The 20,575-nt window shown below is 46.1% G+C and overlaps 1 protein-coding gene and 1 pseudogene across 2 annotated transcripts in view; both read left to right on the top strand.

The window, feature by feature from the left end:
* C2H1orf116 (chromosome 2 C1orf116 homolog) overlaps positions 1 to 20,575 on the top strand; it is a 281,079-nt gene that overhangs the window by 14,471 nt on the left and 246,033 nt on the right. The gene's annotated exons all lie outside the window — the stretch shown is intronic.
* Positions 3,907 to 11,744, top strand: LOC137545135 (uncharacterized; annotated as a pseudogene).

Here is a 20,575-nt window from a genome sequence, read left to right as displayed (position 1 = left end):
ACATATGTGTAATGAACACTGCAAACCTCAGCCCTGACCATCTACAAAGGTTGACTGTCAAATTGTGCCACATGTACTGGAACTGTCCTGGGACCATCTGAGTGCCAGTACCCTGCAAATATGCCAACCACAAGCTGGTTTTCCTATCCGGGCAGTTCCTTCACCATGAGCCTTCCATTCAGGTGTGTGATAAGCTCATCTTTCTTTAAAGGACTTATGAGGTGAAATGGCTAAAAAAAGTTCAGTACCTGTGTTTATTTAGCCCTCCGCACCCTCCGATTACTTGCGCCGAGTCCACTGCTCTGATCTAGACCCCAACCTCCCAACCTCACCGCCCGGGTCGGGCTCTAATTCCACATCTAAAATGGCCACCAGAGCTTGTCACGGCTGTGCAGTCCGCATAGACACCTAAAAAAAGGGGGTCAGTGTTGGTATTGGGTGTATCCGGCTCTATCTCAACAGTAGTGGGAACTGGTTGTAAGGGATAATATCTATTATAGGTCAGAATGTGATATGTGGGTTGTGGTTTCCATCCCTTTTTATTGTATTTTCGAGGATATCTGTATCCAGGTATAAAGGGACCTTGCATTGGTGGTGGACCTGTAGGTTTGGGAATATTGCGTGGTGTATAGTGTGGTGCTGGTGGATGATACCCGTATTGATGTAGGTAGTTAGGTGGATGATATGGATGCTGGTAGGGTTTCCCCGGTCTTGGGAATTTAGGTTTGTTTGGTTGGTGGTATTCCTTAGGAATCCACCTTGGGCCTTTTGGGGTTGGTCTACTTGGTGGTTTTGTAGGAGGTGGGGCAGGTGTTTTTGGGACCTCTACAGGGGTTTTCTTTTTATCATGAGGGTTCACAATTTTTCCTGACTGCCACTTGTATGCTATTTTCTTTTTATAGTCCGTATGGTCCCTTACATATTTTTTTTGCTTTTTATTTCTTTATCTACTCCTTTCAGGTAGTATTGCATATCTACAGAGAGTTTTTTAGTAATCTCCTTGCTCTCATTCATTGAATATATTAAGGACTAGCTGGTGGCCCAGCGTCGCCCGGGTATGTATTTGGCCGGTGTTGGCTCCGCCCACTTTTCCTAACCCTAACTCAATTACTTAATGACCAAGTGTGTGAGCTATGCGGTCTTTGGCATCAATAATTTGCATTGAAATAAAATAAATCTGATTGGCTGTGGCTCCACCTCTTTTATGAATTTGAACCTCAATCACCCAATGGCCAACTATACCAGGTACAGGTGATTAATATTGCAAGAGGCTTGTGCCATTAACAGTTAAAGAATGGCAGCAATTAAATATTCCCCCTTGAAAATCAATAGGTGGATTTTGATTGGCTTTTGTAGGCTCCACTCACTTTTCTGCATATTAATCCCAGTCACCCAGTGACCAACTGTGCAAAGTTTGAGAACCCTACCATTAACAGTGTAAGAATTGCTGCAGTTTACATTTTCCCAATGAAATTTGTATTTTTCTCCGCCCACTGATGTCCCAACATTGCCCTGGTATGTATTTGGTTGGTGTTGGCTGCGCCCACTTTTCCTAACCCTAACACACAATTACTAAATTACTTAATGACTAAGTTTGTGAGCTTTGCAGTCTTTGGCATCAATAACTTGCATTAAAATGAAACAAATCAGATTTGCTATTTGTGGCTCCACCCCCTTTTATTAATGTAAACCCAGTCACCCAATGACCAACTGTACCAGGTTTGAGGCTTGCACCATTAACAGTGCAAGAATGGCAGCAATGAAATAGTCCTCTTAAAATCAATGGGTGAATTTTGATTGGCTTTTGTAGGTGTGGTGATATATTGAGGTGCTGATGATATTAGGGAGTACAGGAACATATCTCTGTCATTTTTCTGTCGGCTATATCTCACATGTGTATTCTGCTTTGAAGCGATGTTCATCTGGCTGTACTACATTTGCATCTAAAGAGGACTTCAGTGAATAGAGCTTGGGTAATCAGACAATGGCAGAAGTGAAGTGTTGAAGTCATTGACACTTGAAACGTTTACACTTCTGCTGAGGAAGAGCCTCCTGTGTGTTAAACACTATTTCGTTGTGAGGAAATTAAATTATTGGTGGAGATGCAAACTATATCCTTATCTTTGATCAGCTGGGAAATACGGTCAAAAATGGGGTTGTCACCTGTAACTTGGACTAGGGAAATCTTTTCATGTATGTGGGCTATAGTACATTTTTCACATGTGGATCTCTGGAAATCCCATTATGACTGAGGATGTAATTAAATCTAGTTCCCCCCCGTCCACACAGGCTTACAGCCTCGAGGCGAATATTTCATTATAAAAACCAGGGGACAGATACCTCAAATCAGTCCCCTCCCACCGGGAGCTGCGGCTGGTCTCCTGGCCCAAGCTAGTGGACTCCTGGTCTAACCAGAATTGTGTCCGTCCACAAAAGTCCAAGGTTCTTCTATCTGGATCATTGTATTTTGGTAAGCAAATTGCTTGGTGTGTATTTTTGTAACTTTTACTTTTGTAACTTTTTATTTTGTTTTTTTGTAATCTTTTGTATATATTCTGTTCTGCATTGTTCCACTTTTTTTCCTGGAATATTAAATTATTATTTAATAAGCCTGACTTCTGCTGTACTAAACTAACACTCATAGCCTAGAAGAGACTGAAGTGTAACCGTGTATAAGTTTCATGCCTAATTGTACGCTTGAGCAACACTACCGTATGAGATTGTAATTGCATTGTGTGTATGAGGCACTTCTGCGCTCCACAGCCGAGTGGGAAGTCTAACAGTATCGTTCGGAACGACTGTTAGTGGTTTTGCTGCACAACAGTGTAACTTGCATTACAAATCAGTTCCTGATTGTGCTGTGTTACCGTACAACTGTACTGTGTGTGTGGGTATGTGGCGTTCCCGTATTCGGCTTAAGCGCAAAGCTGACCCGAATACGAAAATGCAGAGTGCGCGTTGAGCCCTCGACAGCTGAGTGGACATGTCTAGCAACGGCTAGTGGTGGCAGTGGGATGTGTTTGAGGGGTCCCAGCCTGGTTTGTAGCTTAAATAAGGCTGTTCCCCGCTTAATCTGGTCAAACCCGCAGTCGGGAACCGTATACGCAGGCGTGCCGCGGGCCGGTTCCTGACATAATTGTCTGGCAGTGGTGGGATCGTTTAGTACATTAGTACGCAGTTTAGCTCGCTATTCTGAGTACTAAAGGCTGGAAGCTTGCTAGAAGCAACTAGCCTACAGAAGTCTACTCAGTGCAAAATCTATATACGTTTTTTTTTGTTCAAAGATACACACTTGGCATTTTGTTTCCCTTCCCCCCCTTTTTTTTTTTGCAACACGATGGCCCAGAAAGCATCCAGCTATGCAAGGCAAAACAAAGAGATGCTACTCAACCTGTGTGAGCACTGAGGCATCGAGACGGCGAACGGCCAGACTAAGGAGCAGTTAGTTCGTGCCCTCGAGGAGTATGATAAGGCAGAGCAAGCCCGTGCTTCAACGTCAGCGGATGCAGCTCACGACATGCCAGAGGAGGAATCGCTCCCGCCACAGAATGCGAGTGGAGACGATGTCCTGGATGATCCACTGAACACGGAGATGCCATCTCTGGAAGCTGATCTACAGCTACTGAACTCAGCTGATCCTGAACTGCGGCTAAAGCTGATCCTACTGCACCGATAGGCAGAGGAGGGAAGAGCTGAACGGCGACACCAGGCCGAGAGGGAAAGTGCTGAACGGCGACACCAAGCCGAGCGGGAACAAGCTGCACAGCGACTCCAGGCCGAGAGGGAAAGAGCTGAACGGCAACACCAACTGGAGCTGGCTAAACTTCAGCAGCAGAACCGGTCTGCTGGACCCGCAGAGCGCGAAGGTGAGCGAGTCCACAGAATCCCCCTGGATAAGTTCCCGCTATGGACAAGGACTCTGACATAGACACTTTCCTACAGGGGTTTGAAAGGATTTGTCGGCAGTATGGGGTGCCCCGTGAGCAGTGGGCAAGATACCTCACACCAGGGCTGAGAGGCAAGGCCCTGGAAGCGTTTGTGAGTCTCCCCCAGGAGGAAGAAACAGACTTTGAGGCAATTAAGAAAGCCATCATTGCGTGATACCACCTCACGCCAGAGGTATATCGCAAACGTTTCAGGACAGTGCAGCGAGGTCCTAATGACAGTTACCTGGATCATGCGTACAACCTGCGCACTGCCTTCCAGCAGTGGGTAAAAGGACTGGCTGTTGAAACCTTTGATGCCCTGCAGGAACTGATAATAAAAGACCAGTTCCTCCACACTTGTCCTGTTGAGGTCCGGCAGTTTGTACGGGACCGAGAGCCGAAGACCGTGGATGAGGCCACGAAAGTTGCTGAAGCCTACACGTCCAATCGAGCATCTGATTTTCGGAGGACTACGGCGCCCAGCTGGAAGGGAGAAAAGACTGAGAGACCTTCTCCTCTGAGCACCCACTGAAGCCAAGTCCCACAGCCGCCTGGAGGTAGAACAGCCACCGTTGACGCTCGGAGATGTTTTGCCTGTAACAAACCGGATCACATCAGTGCTACGTGCCCAGAAAAGAAGAAGGAAGCCCCAAACTCTGGCGGGGCCCGAAATGTGTTGTGTGCCACCAGGAATGCAGGTAGCTATGCAGAGAATCTGCAACCTGTGACGGTTGGGAATACAGTTACCACCGGTCTGAGAGACACTGGGGCAGAGGTGACTCTAGTGCACCCCCAGCTTGTGAATCCCGAGGAGCACATTCCTGGCAAGACTATGGCTGTCAAAGGAGTTGGGGGTGCCACCCCCGCCATACCCACCGCCTTGGTCCACCTGGATTGGGGGGCCGGCAGCGGAATGAAAGAAGTGGGGGTAACAGATGCCATCCCCATGAATGTTTTGTTGGGTACTGACCTGGGACGGTTAGTGGCCCGATATGAGCCTACTCCAAACCCCGTGTTGCCTGCATCCCCAGCAGAAGTTCAGGACTCTTGCAAGGTACTGTGTGATAATGCTGTGCAAGTGGGGCATGCTGGCGAGGCCCCAGGGGATACAGACTGTGTACTAGGAGCCAGCCCTAGTGAGTCTCCAGTGCCCAGGCCTGGAGGGGGACACGTTGTTACCATGCATGCAGATAATGTTGATGTAATATGTGATGTGTTGCATAATGACATGTGTACAGTGAACGCTCCGTCAGCTGCAGTGGTGACCCGCAGGGCTCACCGAGCTGCAGCAGATGAATTGTCAACTGAAGGGGCTGATGTCACTGGGTCAGGCTCTTCCACTTCAGAGCCCGGCTCTGAGGACCCAGAGGCCTCTCAGTTTGCCACCTCCCTGGTACCTGTGGCTGACAGCACTGAGTTCTCCGAGGCTGTACGGCTTGATAGCAGCCTGGAAGAGCTCAGGGGTCTGGCGGACAGGGCACCGGTGGAGGGCGACAGAGTGAGGGTGTACTGGGAGCAAGGCAGACTGTACAGAGAGGTAATTCCCTCTGAGCCGTCTGAATTGGAGGAGGCAGACCGGCAGTTGATTGTTCCCCACAGGTACAGGGAGCAGCTATTAAGAATAGCACATGAGGTGCCCCTGGCTGGTCACTTGGGGATCCGCAAGACCAAATCCCGTCTTGCCCACAATTTTTATTGGCCCCACATGGGGACAGATATTGCCGATTTTTGCCGGTCTTGTGTCGCATGTCAGCGGGTCGGCAAAGCAGGTGCCGGGGTCCCGGGGGTCTCCATAGTGGAATACGTTCTAAAGTTCCGGGAAAAGATGGACACCCTGGTGGGGTTAGTGCGAGAGAATCTTACTCAAGCCCAGGCCACCCAGAAGCAGTGGTATGACCACGGGGCTAGGGAGAGAGTTTATGAGGTAGGTCGCAAGGTATGGGTCCTAAACCCGATGCGACAGAATAAGCTGCAGGCCGCTTGGGATGGGCCCTATACCATACATAGGAAGATTAGTGATGTGACCTATGTGGTCGCGCTGGATGACCGAGGTAAGCAGCTAAAAATGTACCACGTCAATATGTTAAAGGAACATCATGATAGAACCGCTTGCGCTCTCCCTGTCTGCAGTTTGCTACCGGACGGTGAAGCAGAGGCCCTGGTTGACATCCTGGCCTCCACCCAGGAAACTGACTCTGTTACCGAGGTGCAGATCAATCCGGAGTTGACAGCAGAGCAGCAGGCTGGGCTATCTGATGTGCTGACCCTTTACCGTGGTACTTTTACAGCCCGCCCTGGTCTGACCAGCCTGGCTGTACACCATGTTGACACCGGAAATAACAAGCCGGTTAGACAGTCAGCTTATAGAGTCTCCCCTGAGGTTCAGGCCCACATCAGCAAGGAGTGAAATGCTGTCACTAGGGGTGATCCAACGGTCGCACAGCGCATGGGCATCACCTGTAGTGCTAGTACCCAAACGGGACCAGACCACTCGGTTCTGTGTAGATTATCAAAAACTAAATTTGATAACTGCGTCAGATGCTTACCCAATGCCGAGGGTCGACGAATTGTTAGATAAGCTAGCTGGCGCGCAATATCTAACAATCGTGGATTTGAGTCGCGGTTACTGGCAGGTCCCTCTAACAGCTGAGGCACGGGAGAGGTCTGCCTTTATCACCCCCTCAGGTCTGTTTGAATTTAATGTAATGCCTTTTGGAATGAAAAACACCCCGGCCACCTTCCAAAGGGTTGTAAATGGTCTTCTGGAAGGTTTGGAACATTGCGCTGTCGCCTACCTAGATGACATCGCCGTGTTTAGCGCCAACTGGGAAGACCACTTAGCGCAGCTGTCACAGGTTCTGGGACGCATTACTGCAGCAGGACTAACAGTCAAGCCTAGCAAGTGTCAGATCGGCATGAAGCAGATACAGTACCTGGGACATGTGGTGGGGGGGGGGGGGAGAGCTTCGTCCAGATACTGGGAAGGTAGATGCCATTGTGTCCTGGCCCACCCCCCAAACGAAGAAGCAGATTCAGTCCTTCTTAGGGACTGCTGGGTACTATAGAAAGTTTGTCCCCAACTACAGTGCCCTCGCCAAGCCATTGACAGACCTCACAAAAAAGAAGCTGCCCAAGCAGATTATCTGGACACCAGAATGTGAACAGTCATTCACAGCTCTGAAGAGGGCCCTAGCCAACCCTCCCGTGTTGCAAGCGCCAGACTTCAGCCGACGGTTTGTGGTCCAGATGGACGCCTCAGCCTTTGGCCTAGGTGCTGTGTTAAGCCAGGTAAACCAAACTGGGGAAGAACATCCGATTCTGTACTTAAGTTGGAAGCTGCTACCCCGGGAGGTAGCTTATGCCACCATAGAGAAGGAGTGCTTGGCAATTGTATGGGCCCTACAAAAGCTGCAGCACTATCTCTACGGTCGCGTATTCACAGTCGTAACCGACCACAACCCTCTTAGTTGGTTACATCGGGTTTCTGGTGACAATGGCAAATTGCTGAGATGGAGCTTAGTTCTCCAACAATATAGCTTCACTATTCAACATAGGAAGGCGAGCAATCATGGGAATGCTGATGGGCTGTCCCGTCAAGCAGAACCAACAATGTAGGTGCTGGCAGGATAATCTGGGAAGATCATCTGCCTTGCCCCATTCTAAAGAGGGGAGGTGTTGAGGTGCTGATGATATTAGGGAGTACAGGAACATATCTCTGTTATTTTTCTGTCGGCTATATCTCACATGTGTATTCTGCTTTGAAGCGATGGTCATCTGGCTGTACTACATTTGCATCTAAAGAGGACTTCAGTGAATAGAGCTTGGGTAATCAGACAATGGCAGAAGTGAAGTGTTGAAGTCATTGACACTTGAAACGTTTACACATCTGCTGAGGAAGAGCCTCCTGTGTGTTAAACACTATTTCGTTGTGAGGAAATTAAATTATTGGTGGAGGTGCAAACTATATCCTTATCTTTGATCAGCTGGGAAATACGGTCAACAATGGGGTTGTCACCTGTAACTTGGACTAGGGAAATCTTTTCATGTATGTGGGCTATAGTACATTTTTCACATGTGGATCTCTGGAAATCCCATTATGACTGAGGATGTAATTAAATCTAGTTCCCCCCCGTCCACACAGGCTTACAGCCTCGAGGCGAATATTTCATTATAAAAACCACAATTCCCACCGGCAGATGGGGCTGTGGAGTGCAGGCGAACACAGCCGCTGCACAGCCACAGATGCCAAAAGGTACAATCAGGCAGGGCTGGATAGCCCACAGGGAACAGAGCAAAGGGACAGAACCAATGTGTGCCCACCAAACTAGTCGCCACCCAGCAACAGCGAACACACAACGGCGGAAACGAAGTAGGAAACGCAATCGCAAGAATGGCGATTGCCAATAGCGACACAAGACTGAGCAGGACAGAGCACCAGGGTAGCAAAGGCACAGCAAATCATACAAAGAGAAAGACAAGGAAAATAACAAACGCTAGCTGAACGCGAACACCGCACACATTCGCAACAGTGCACGCGTTCGTGCGTGGTCTCCGCGTGTTACGCACAACAGAGACAAGCACGCCTAACTAACCAAAGACAGACAAACACGAAACAGAGAACGCGAGCGCTTGCTTAACGGTTACCTCACCGAGCCTCCAGCAAGTGTTCGTAGCAGACAAGACAGACACACGAAAACAGGGACAAGCGAGAGATAGGATCCACAGCACTAGCGAAAGTGGCCAGCGCGATCCAGGAAGACAGAACAGAAGGATCTACAGCACTAGCGATAGGCGAGTGTGATCCAAGTACAGAGTAGCAGAACAGAAGGATTCACAGCACTAGCGGTAAGTGGCTAGCGTGATCCAAGGAGACAGAACAGAAGGATCCACAGCACTAGCGGAAAGTGGCTAGTGCGATCCAAGGAGACAGAACAGAAGGATCCACAGCGCTAGCGCAAGATGTTAGTGCGATCCCAGTGAGACAGATCAGAATGGGCTACCAGTAACAGCCGCTGTTCCGGTTAGCACCCAGACACACAGAACGACTTCCTATCGACCACCGCTGGGACAGGACAATCGCAACAGAACAAACAAACAGATAAGCAATCCTAACTGCACTAAGGAAACCTGCCTAGTGCAGTTTTCCAGGAATTACTCTAAGATAACTTCAACAAGAAGTAGCATGGCTGACACTCTCTAGGAGTGTTTACTACAAACCCTGAAGGAATGACCAGCAAAGGACTGTGGGTAATCCCAACCTTTATACTGCCAGTCATCACAGGAGGCAGGTAGGGGATTTGCATAACGAATGTATGCAAATTCCTCAGCAGCAAGCTGCAATACTGACAAAAAGTCTCTCTTAAAGAGACCTGCAGAATGCAGACCTGAACAGTGGTCAAAGAAGAAGCCATCGACACCCTCCAGACAATACCCACCACCTTCCAAGGAGCGTCCGAAAATACCAAATCTGCCACAAAACCTGTTCGAAGTGTCTCTTTCAAAACAAAAGCCGCTGTTGATCGTATTCAGGGTACCAAGCAAAACTTCTCTCGGAATCTCCCAGAACGCCTTGAAGCTCCGCAGAGATTCCAAGAAGCCAGAACGCTCACCAGGCTCACATGGAGAGCTACCAAGCACCCCCATGGAACCTATGACAGTTCCAGATTCAGAATTAGCAAGACACCCATCAAGATCAGGACTTTCAGGGACCAATTCAATTCAATTCACTTTATTGTCACTGTGTAACACAACGAAATTACTTTTCATGACAACCCCACGGTGCATATAGGGAACATAGTGATAGTAACAAGGAAGAGAAGAAATTATACAAGTATGCCAGGTATTACAGATGTTTAAACAATTTGTACACAGTGTTAATTATTTCAGAGAGGATTCAGAGTTTATCAAGTTTATGGCGGATGGGAAAAAGCTGTCTTTCAGTCTGTTTGTGTGTGTGCGGATTGATCTAAAACGTTTACCTGATGGAAGGAGCTCAAACAAGGCATTTCCAGGGTGAGTGTTGTCTTTGATAATGTTTTTGGCCCTTCTCAAGCTGCGAGTATTATACAAAAGTTCCAGTGATGGTAGTTCAGTGCCAATAATGGCTTCTGCTGTTTTAACAACTCGCTGCAGGGCTTCTCTAGTAGCCTTCGTGCAGCTGTTGTACCAGGCCGTCATGCAATTGGTCAGAACGCTTTCTATAGTGCATCTGTAGAAATTAACCAGCAGCTTCTGTGGGAGGTTAGCGCTCCTGGGCATGCAAGCAGGCAGGCTAAATCAGAACATGTCTCCACCGAGGAAGCATCTGAGTACGCTGGTAACCGAGGCACACTTGGGCTTTCTGGGTCACAGAGCACACTGGGGTACACCAGCACAGGAGAAACCTCAGGACATGTCGGGGAACTGCCAACCTCAGAGTCCGGCATGACAAGACCAAAAGCAGTACCGGACAGAGAATCATCATGAGTGGAGGTCACAGGTACTGGTCTTTCAAAAGAAGACTCGGACATAAATTCTGAATTTTCTGTGACTGTAATATCATCATTGACTACATATGAGTGAAGCTCCACCAGAGCTGCAAAGGTAGTCAGCACAACAGCAATGCCTACTGAAGTGGGCAACACCTCAGAAGGACTAGGGGGGCAGGAGACATCTCCTACAAGTTCTGCTCCCTTTGGGAGGAACTCGGAGACCTCCAGAACATCAAACAAGACCTCAGGAATATCATTTTCCAGGTTTTCTAAGAAGGATTCTGAACTATCCAAGTTACAGGGCAAAACTGGAACTTTATTTTGTGGACAGGGCAGATGTCCCAGGGAAGGTTCCACCATAAACTGAGACTGAACTTTGTCATAATTAGCGGGATGTACAGGAATATTTACTGGAACACACACTGACTCCCTAACTTCATTTTCACTGTACCCAGAATTCTGCGTAGCAGTCAAACTAGCTTGCAATTCCAAAAGTGCAGAAAAACAGGTGAAAATAGCAGCAATACCTAGACGAGCCTCTAGGGACACGACAGGAGATATTGTACAAGGCAATATTGACTCATCCAGAGTACAGGGTGGAGAGTCAAAACTTTCTTCAAAGCAAGAAAGGGGTTCCCAAATGTCAGTGTGATTGGACATCATATTGTTATTCATGGTACAGGGCAGGCTCAGAGAAACCTTCTCTGGACCCAGCAAAGATGCTTCAGAGTCAGATTCGTAAAACCAAAGTGCTGTCTCACTTTTAGACTCGGCTAACGATGTCGAATCCGAGGAGACAGAACGCAAAATTTGCGGATCCAAGATCGCTTTAGGTTGCGAAACTGACGCTTCCATAGCGCAAACCTCCGCGATCTGCGGAGCAGACTGCAAGGCATCTAGGACAGAAACACTGGAGCAACTGTCATTAGGCAACAGGCCTTCACAGGTGTGAACAGAATAAGACATAGATTCATTTGCAAAAGAAGTGGCGACAACAACAGAAGATACTTTATTAGACACATCAATAATTTTCTTAAAGTTGCATAACTTAGGAATTTTCCCCATAGCAGGTTCATAAATGGACGATCTCAGAGAACCTGAGGGAAAAGATCTGTCTTTCTTAGACAAAGGACCACACAGACCTTTTGCAGCCATACGTGCGGTGGCGACATCAGACCGCACCGGTTCAACTTCCACACAAGCAACTGCTCTGAATGACTTGCATTTAGGCTTCAAACACTCAGTTGCTTTGGGAAAGGAAATGCATTCAAAACTCACTTTCTTTAAATCCAGAGGATTGGAACAATCGTCCATTGACAATGTGTCTTTACAGGAATTAGCAGATTGAAGCGCATGTAGTTCATCCAAAATCATTCTCCACACGTCAAACAGCGGAGTCACAAAGTCAGAGATACATTCACCAGTCTTGATTAAAGTGCACGCAGACTCAATGCACGCATACAAAACTGCTTTACTTTTAGAAAGGTAATGATTGCAAAACGATCTCCAATCACCTTCCAATTCATAGACCAGAAGCTCGATCTCCCATTTCTCAAATGGGGGCTCCCATGCACACTTAACAAAGGATGAACAATCATAGTGCGCACAGTCTACAGATTGAACTGGAGCAGGAACAAAACGGGAAACTTTAACCTCTTTATTGGGATCAATTGATTGGTGTGTGTGTAATTCATCCAAAATGTTCTGCCATACAAACATCACCAGATCCACAACACACTCGTCACATTCATCGGAATCAATCAAAAGGTACATAGAGTCAAGACAATCATTCAAGACATCTTCGCTTTTTGTGATGTAAAAATCTCAAAAGGTTTTCCAATCAAAATCAAATTCTTCCACCAAGGCCCCGATTTCCCATGAGGCGAATGGTGGTTCAAACAACCCGGTATCTAGATAATCTCCATATGGGTGGGGATCAGGAACGAGTACAGATTTTTTAACTGCTTTAATATAGCGTGCGATCCTACCTATAATAGGATCCACATACGCTTTTGTCTCAGGCAATGACATCTGAAGCAAATCAAAGGTTCCCTCTGCCCTGGGAATTTTGGTTTGGCAAATCCACACAATCTCCATAAGGATCTCAACCCTCTGCGGATGCTTATCCAACGATTACATTTATTGAAGTGTTACAATAAGTATACACAGCATATCACTACCAGCACAACGTTTCGGGCAAGGTGCCCTTTCTCAAGTGCTCGAAGTTTCTCACAGGAATAACACATTTATACAATCATTGTACCTGACCACACCTTATCTAAGGGGGTGGGACCCATACCTATTACATTTTAACCCTATGAACAGCTAATTCTATAAAAAACACCTGAGGCTGAAGTCCTCATTTAAGCCACCTGGCGACTGCGTCCCCAGCCTGTCCATCCACCAGGCCTCCCTCCTCAAAAGTTCCTTAACATGATCTCTGCCTTCATGTCTAGGGACCACCTCCAGAACCTGCCAGCGCAATTGACTCACACTGTGGCCCTGCTCTGAAAAATGCCTAGCAAGCGGTGGATCCTTTCTAGAATCCTCTTGCTCACCCCCTGTGGCCTTTTTTGTTTTTTTGATATTACTTTTGTGCTCATTTAATCTGGTCTTGATGTTCCTTGTGGTCTGCCCCACGTAGGCCAGACCACAGGGACACTTGATGAAATAAATAACACCTTTTGTGTCACAGGTGGCATAATCCCTAAGCAATATACCCTCACCTGACCGAGGGTGATGGACCTTGGGCCCTTTAATTATGTTATTGCAGTGTTGGCAATGTAAACAAGGGAAAGTGCCCTTTTTCGGGGTACCCAGAAACATTTGTTTCGCCCCCCCGGGTCTACCGATATCAGCCCGGACAAGATGATCCCTTAGGGACTTGCCCTTCCTATAAACAAATCTGGGGGTGGCCCTACAGACCGACAGCAACTGGGGATCCGCAGTAACCATGGGCCAAAACCTGACTATCATATCCCTTAAAATGGTGGATTCACGACAATAAGTAGTGATGAAATTCAATTCTCCCCTCTCACCATCACTTATCTTTTCCTTGTAAGTTCTCAGTGTTTCTCTTGCCATCCTCCCTACCTCACTGGCCAATTCCTCACATTTCTTGCGATTATAGCCCCGTTTTACAAAGTCATCAGTGAGGAGCTGCGATTGTCTGCGATAAAGCTCATTAGATGAAGTAATTCTTCTCACCCTGATGTATTGACTCTTAGGGAGTCCATCAATGAGGGGCTTCGGGTGGCAACTTGTGGCTAATAAAAAGCCATTTTTATCTGTCTCCTTTCTATACACATCAGTTTCAAAGCTACCATTTCTTACCCTAACCTCCACATCAAGGAAATGCAAAACCTCTTTATCATAATCCATCTTAAATTTCATGGTTTCATGTACACTATTGAGCTCCTCGAAAAACAACAGCAGCTCCTCCTCTGAACCTGTCCATCCAAAAAATAGATCGTCAATAAATCTGCAGAACCCCCTGATCTTCCCATGGTGGCCCCCATTCAAAATGAATGTGTTTTCAAAATCTAACATAACAATGTTTGCCACTGTAGGGGCATAAGGGGCCCCCATGGGAATGCCAAGGGTCTGCAGAAAATAATCACTGCCAAATCTAAAATAAGCATGTGAAAGGCTGAATTCGAGTATGGTGAGAATGAACAAGAGCAACTCATTGCTGATCCCTTCATTCATCTTCAATCTGTTTTCAACAGCACTTAAAGCTTCATTGTGGACAATATTGTTATAAAGGTTAACAACGTCCAAGCTGACCAGATAACTCAAATCATCAACAACAATCCTGTCCAGCATGTTCAAAAACTGGGTGGTGTCCCTGAGGCACCTCTCCTCAGCTTTAACAACAGGCTGGAGCCAGGTGTCCACACAGATCCCCAACGGTTCCAAGAGGGAATCAACAGCAGAAACAATAGGCCGCCCGGGGGGATGTAGCAAGTCCTTATGTACCTTGGGCAGTGTGTAGAAAACCGGTACCCTGGGTTTATCTTTCTTCAGTGCACCACATAACTCATTACTGATGATATTGCCACTTGCTACCTCATCTAGCAATCTATCAATCTAAATCTTAAAGTCCCGAGTGGGGTCATCTTGTAGTAATCTATACACTGAGTTGTCCATCAACTGTCGTTTGGCCTCCTTGATATAATCACATTTATTTTGCACGACAATTGCCCCCCCCCCTTATCTGCTGTCTTAATGATAATCGAAGAATCCCTCTTAAGACTAGTGAGTGCCCTCTGCTCAGCTTTAGATAAATTATATGACATCTTCCTGGTGGATAAAGCCTTCTCCGTTTCTGCTAACACAGTTTTTTCAAACAAATCAAGAGCAGTACTAGTCAGCGGTGCATCTGCATAACTTTTAAACCTCAGCTTATCAGGGACGTCCAGCCCTTTAGCAGCACTGCCTGTTGCGATGTCTCTGGTCGCTCTATTCAACACATGCCAGGCCCGCCACTTGACATTCCGTGTGAACTTGTATAAATCCACCTTCGCGTCAAACATTCTCATACCACGTGTAGGCACAAATCCCAACCCTTTGCTTAGGACCACATTTTCCATAGGGGTCAGATGTCTGTGGGAGATGTTGATCACTCCCTGATCTCTATCAAACATGCTCTGATTGAGCTGGGCAATTTCACTCGCCCCAGCCAACATAGCCCCTTCAATATTTACATCAGATATGGTAGCATCCGCCGCTCTCTCGCTGTCATACTCACTCACAGCGGAGGCGGCAGGGAGTTCAATGCTCACCACTGGTGATGTGCCCCGACACATGGCTGTTAGCGCTGGCTCCTGGTGAATGGACGAGGAGTCGGGATGGCGTTCTGTCCTCTCCTCTCTCCTCTGCCGCGACCTCTTCCTCTTCCTGCGCCGGCTCCTCCCCTTCCTCTGAGCTGTCTGTCGCTCCCTCCTCTCGATTCCGGAGGCTGGGTATGGGGAAAAGGGGCAGCGTATTCACCCTCACTGGCCGAGAAGTTGGAGTCAGAGGCCCCCTCCACTGGCGGTGGATTTCTGTTCAACTGACGTCCTAGTCTCCGGATTAACTTCCAGGTATACACTTTATTCCGCTCGTAGTCCTGGGCGTCCCTTTTAAATTTCTCAATTTTGCCTTTCAGTATGCTCTCCTTAAAATCGTTGATGTTAATTTCTAGTTGTTCTTTGAATGCATCATATGCCACCAGGGTGTCTTTGGCTAGCAATTCGGCTGTTAACTTATTTACTTCTTTCTGTGCCTCCACAATCTGCGGGTGTAAATACTGGACTGTTAACAACATAAGATCCTGAGAGCACTTGTTCAGTATCCCATACCACTTGGCAAGAAATTCAGGGTTGTCCTTGCACAGTAGAGGTGAAAGGACGATTCTTAATCCTCGGGGGATTCTGTCCACCTTAATGTATTCAGTGAGTGTGGAAGCATGCAAGGACAATGTCACCTCCTTTCTTATTGCTGATAAAAAGCCATTTTTATCTGTCTCCTTTCTATACACATCCGTTTCAAAGCTACCATTTCTTACCCTAACCTCCACATCAAGGAAATGCAATGGGGGCCACCATGGGAAGATCAGGGGGTTCTGCAGATTTATTGACGATCTATTTTTTGGATGGACAGGTTCAGAGGAGGAGCTGCTGTTGTTTTTCGAGGAGCTCAATAGTGTACATGAAACCATGAAATTTAAGATGGATTATGATAAAGAGGTTTTGCATTTCCTTGATGTGGAGGTTAGGGTAAGAAATGGTAGCTTTGAAACGGATGTGTATAGAAAGGAGACAGATAAAAATGGCTTTTTATTAGCCACAAGTTGCCACCCGAAGCCCCTCATTGATGGACTCCCTAAGAGTCAATACATCAGGGTGAGAAGAATTACTTCATCTGATGAGCTTTATCGCAGACAATCGCAGCTCCTCACTGATGACTTTGTAAAACAGGGCTATAATCGCAAGAAATGTGAGGAATTGGCCAGTGAGGTAGGGAGGATGGGAAGAGAAACACTGAGAACTTACAAGGAAAAGATAAGTGATGGTGAGAGGGGAGAATTGAATTTCATCACTACTTATTGTCACGAATCCACCATTTTAAGGGATATGATAGTCAGGTTTTGGCCCATGGTTACTGCGGATCCCCAGTTGCTGTCGGTCTGTAGGGCCACCCCCAGATTTGTTTATAGGAAGGGCAAGTCCCTAAGAGATCATCTTGTCCGGGCTGATATCGGTAGACCCGGGGGGGCGAAACAAATGTTTCTGGGTACCCCGAAAAAGGGCACTTTCCCTTGTTTACATTGCCAACACTGCAATAACATAATTAAAGGGCCCAAGGTCCATCACCCTCGGTCAGGTGAGGGTATATTGCTTAGGGATTATGCCACCTGTGACACAAAAGGTGTTATTTATTTCATCAAGTGTCCCTGTGGTCCGGCCTACGTGGGGCAGACCACAAGGGACATCAAGACCAGATTAAATGAGCACAAAAGTAATATCAAAAAACCAAAAAAGGCCACAGGGGGTGAGCAAGAGGATTCTAGAAAGGATCCACCGCTTGCTAGGCATTTTTCGGAGCAGGGCCACAGTGTGAGTCAATTGCGCTGGCAGGTTCTGGAGGTGGTCCCTAGACATGAAGGCAGAGATCATGTTAAGGAACTTTTGAGGAGGGAGGCCTGGTGGATGGACAGGCTGGGGACGCAGTCGCCAGGTGGCTTAAATGAGGACTTCAGCCTCAGGTGTTTTTTATAGAATTAGCTGTTCATAGGGTTAAAATGTAATAGGTATGGGTCCCACCCCCTTAGATAAGGTGTGGTCAGGTACAATGATTGTATAAATGTGTTATTCCTGTGAGAAACTTCGAGCACTTGAGAAAGGGCACCTTGCCCGAAACGTTGTGCTGGTAGTGATATGCTGTGTATACTTATTGTAACACTTCAATAAATGTAATCGTTGGATAAGCATCCGCAGAGGGTTGAGATCCTTATGGAGATTGTGTGGATTTACTGGATTTGAGGAGGATTGGTGACCCTTCCTGCCATAGGAACTCCCCATGATAAAATTACTGCCTGAAGCCCGCAGACACCCCTGTGTACATTGTTAATTTTGGTTTGGCACCCAGGCTAGGTGCTATGCTCCCGCAGAGGGCAATTCCCACCGGCAGATGGCGTTGTGGAGTGCAGGCGAACACAGCCGCTGCACAGCCACAGCCTAACTAACCATAGACAGACAAACACGAAACAGAGAACGCGAGCGCTTGCTTAACGGTTACCTCACCGAGCCTCCAGCAAGTGTTCATAGCAGATAAGACAGACACACGAAAACAGGGACAAGCGAGAGATAGGATCCACAGCACTAGCGAAAGTGGCCAGCGCGATCCAGGAAGACAGAACAGAAGGATCTACAGCACTAGCGATAGGCGAGTGCGATCCAGGTACAGAGTAGCAGAACAGAAGGATCCACAGCACTAGCGGTAAGTGGCTAGCGCGATCCAAGGAGACAGAACAGAAGGATCCACAGCACTAGCGGAAAGTGGCTAGCGCGATTCAAGGAGACAGAACAGAAGGATCCACAGCGCTAGCGCAAGATGTTAGTGCGATCCCAGTGAGACAGATCAGAAGGGGCTACCAGTAACAACCCCTGTTCCGGTTAGCACCCAGACACACAGAACGACTTCCTATCGACCACCGCTGGGACAGGACAATCGCAACAGAACAAACAAACAGATAAACAATCCTAACTGCACTAAGGAAACCTGCCTAGTGCAGTTTTCCAGGAATTACTCTAAGATAACTTCAACAAGAAGTAGCATGGCTGACACTCTCTAGGAGTGTTTACTACAAACCCTGAAGGAATGACCAGCAAAGGACTGTGGGTAATCTGATGAAAGCGTAGGTACACCGAAACGCGTTATGATGCTAAGAGGCACTGAGTTAGAGGTCCCGACGATCCCAACCAACCCCCAGGTCTGAGTTCCATCTCGGCATCCCTGCTACTGGCCACAGCAATTGGGAAACGGAGGAAGGAGAGGGATAAAAGGAAATCCTCACAGCCCGGATGTTGGGCGACATGCTTTTATAGCATTTACATCTTGTAAGTGCAATTTTATTCCTTTTTTAACAGAAATAAAACGTTAATGCACCATAGAGCGCTCCTGTTTTATCTTGTTTTCCAAATTTGTATTTGTCTCCGCCCACTTTTTGGTTATGGGAATAAAAAGTATCCTATACTTTATTCCAGGAAATGTACTATGTGTGTGCCAAATTTCATTCAAATCCGTTCAGCCATTTTTGTGTGATCGAGTAACAAACATCCAAATGTTCAAACATCCAAACATCCAAACTTTTGAAAATCAGTAACGTGAATGGTGCAGTAAAAACACAAACCTTTTTTAAGCCCACAGACCGTAATAGCTATATACCCAGAGACAGCTGCCATCATGAAAATTGGTTAAGATCAGTCCCAAAAAGTGAACTACTAAGAGTATACAGAAACTGTACGGAAAAAGAGAATTTTATATGGAAGCGGACATGCTAACCCAGAGATTTGTGGAGAAGGGATATATTAGAGAAGAGAATGAGAAAATTCTTTGTGTAGTGGGAACCAAAGATAGGAGAGGGATTATTTTTAAAGAGAAAATACACAAAAAAGTGAGTGACCAAAGGATATCAATGATTACTGATTACAGTATACAGCACAGAGAAATTAAGCACATTTTACAAAAACACTGGCACGTCTTGAGGGCTGATCCAGAATTAGCACGTATCTTGCCTGAAAAACCAAGTGTCATTATTAGGAAGGCACCGAACTTGAAAGACTTACTTATTAAAAGCTTGATAGACATTCCAAAGCAACTCTCAGGACGTATTGCAGATTTTAATGGATTTTACAAGTGTGGCACCTGTCATGCATGTAGGCATTGTACAAAAGTGGCTAGAAAGACCACCACATTCACTAATAAGTTTATTAGAGAACATTTTCCGTTAAAAATTGTTTTGAACTGTGAATCAAAAATGGTGGTCTATCTCCTTGAGTGCCCTTGTGGCCTACAATATGTGGGTCTTACCACGAGGGCACTCAGGGAGAGAACATACGAACGTGTAAAAAATATTAGAATTGGTTTTATGGACCACTCTGTATCTGCGCACTTGAAAGAGAAACACACTTATAACCCTAGAGGACTGATTTTCTCAGCTATTGACCAAGTGACAAATAACTGAAATGAACTGGATTATTAAGTTGAACTGTATGTATCCGAATGGTCTTAATGTGGATTTTAATTTAAATAGTTTTTTTAGCCAATTCATGAAAAGAAGATTATATTTTAAGGTAGGACTTGTTTATCTGTTTTATATTCATATTTATATTTATATGACATATGCACCCATGGATTACACTTGAAAATAGAAAACAACCTGGTTTAAGGTGAAATATTATTAAAGACTACTAGATGGTGTGGATCATGACACTGAATATATGGATAGAAACTTTTTTAATCAAATGAGTGCAATATCTAAACCAACCACAAGATGGCAATTCTGCAGAATTTTTTTTTCTGATGGACAATGAGACTATGTAAATTTTTATAAACGAACTTGTACTATATGCTATTATTTTTTTGGGACCTTTTATATATTTATTTATTTACTTTGATGTGATATGATGAAGTTGATAATAATGTGATTATACGTCTTCTACCTTGTACTATCTATTGGCATATTCTTGCATATTGGAATGAAATATACTGTAACCTGTATGAGTTCCACCTACAAAGATGATGTGACGATGATGGCGCATTCTATATATATATATATATATATATATATATATATATATATATATATATATATATATATATATATATATATATATATATATATATTCCCATCTTATGTGCGACCATAGCGTCGCATCACCATACTCTATATTTAGGCTGCAGTGCGACGGTAACGTCGCACTTAACCTAGCAGCCGACTTCCTTATTCTGGTGGAATGCATATGCATTCCAATGACGTCACCGGAAACAGTATGGCCGGCGACCGGAAGTACAGTATTCTCCGGCCGGCGATTCGGGAGGAGGCTTGGAACTTGCACAGGAAAGGTAATTATGATTTTAATATATATATGTGCTTTAGCCCGCCCGCTCTCGTATTCCCTGACGGCGAAACTA

Source organism: Hyperolius riggenbachi, chromosome 2, assembly GCF_040937935.1.
Source record: "Hyperolius riggenbachi isolate aHypRig1 chromosome 2, aHypRig1.pri, whole genome shotgun sequence".
NCBI lineage: Eukaryota > Metazoa > Chordata > Amphibia > Anura > Hyperoliidae > Hyperolius > Hyperolius riggenbachi.
This window is presented reverse-complemented; position numbering and strand designations above follow the sequence as displayed.